The following is a 1593-nucleotide window of genomic DNA, read 5'->3' on the forward strand; positions in this document are numbered from 1 at the left end:
AATATAAGGTACTTTACTATATGTAAAATTAATAATCGCCAATTGTTTAGTTGTCAGTTGATATTTTGGGCGATGCTTAAAAGGCATATTACATATAAATAATTTTTCAACTTCTAGTGTGGAAGAAGATCCTGAACATTTAGGATTGGAAAAATTATAACATCGCTAAATCTCTAATCAAAAACAAGATATTGAATTTTAATCTTCGACCTTAAGTGTTTGTTGGTTAAAGTGTGGCTGGAAGTTGTGCTTATCGATTAAGTTGACGATCTGAGCATCACGTTAAATTTAATCGCAATAATTTCTCGGAATGTAAGAGGTTTTAATGAAATAGAGATACATAGAAGAAATTATGTTAAACCATGAATAGGAGCTTACATGAGAGAAACTGGAAGAAATCACTACAATTACGAACAAACCTAAATATTCTAAACAAACTAAAGAAAAAAAAAGAAATTGTAAAGTTTTTTTATAGGTTAATCAACTAACCAAATAAGTTTTATAATAGACTAACTTGACACTCACTAAAAGAACATAAAGGTCCAAAAAAAAATTCAAAAATTACTGATGCCATACAAATATGTTAGCCAAGATAAAGAGAATAAAAAACAAACATATATAATTAAGTTTTTTCATACTTCCTAATATAATCCAAAGATAATTAATATTCTTAGTAAAATTAATTAATTGAGTTAATTAAAAATATATAGGTAATACATTAAACTAATAAATATGTAATAAACAAGAATATTAACCTTAAATACTGTTTATAAAAAAAAAAAAACTTTACCTCTTTTTTACAATGATTTATGGTCTTGTTATCCTAGTTATGCTATTTATGTAATTTTGCTTGAACTTAATCTCCAAAAATAACAAGGGATTATAGTATTAACTATTAAATAATATTAATTGATTATTACACAATAAATAAAACTAACAATGGTCACTCATGATTCACAGACATTTAGAAGATCTGTTTTTTCTGATATTAATTGTTGGGTAGTAAATATTGATCTCTTATTGTAGAAATATTATTAGGATTTCCAAAACATTTGTATCTTAAACAGCTATAGGTACAATAAATTATAAATATTTTTTTAATTAAAGGCTCATATATAATAATAATAATAATAATAATATATTTGTGTATCTACATGCCAATACACTAATTACAATAATAATTATAAAGATATAATGATAATATTATAATTTATAAATTATATTATGTTATTAATTTTATTTTGGAATGTTTGTTATAATTAACATTAGAGTAAAAATTAATTTTAACTTTAACGAAACCAAAGCCATTTTACAATAAATAAATAAAGTAACATAAAATATACAAAATTCATAAATTATATATCACATGCAAATAAAAAAAATTAACTAAAGGTGATGCCAAAAATATAATATACTAACAAGATTTCTGTTAAAATAACATCACAATAAATCCGTAATAATAAAAACATATATTTATAAAAATGGACTGAATTTCTTAATGGAAGGTAACATAAAATTGAAAGAGTACAAAAAAAAAAAAAGAAAGAAAATAAAACAAAATTAATACCTAATAAAATTTATGTAATATACCTA

The sequence above is a fragment of the Melanaphis sacchari genome, unplaced genomic scaffold, assembly GCF_002803265.2.
Source record: "Melanaphis sacchari strain LSU unplaced genomic scaffold, SCAv2.0 Contig178_pilon_pilon, whole genome shotgun sequence".
NCBI lineage: Eukaryota > Metazoa > Arthropoda > Insecta > Hemiptera > Aphididae > Melanaphis > Melanaphis sacchari.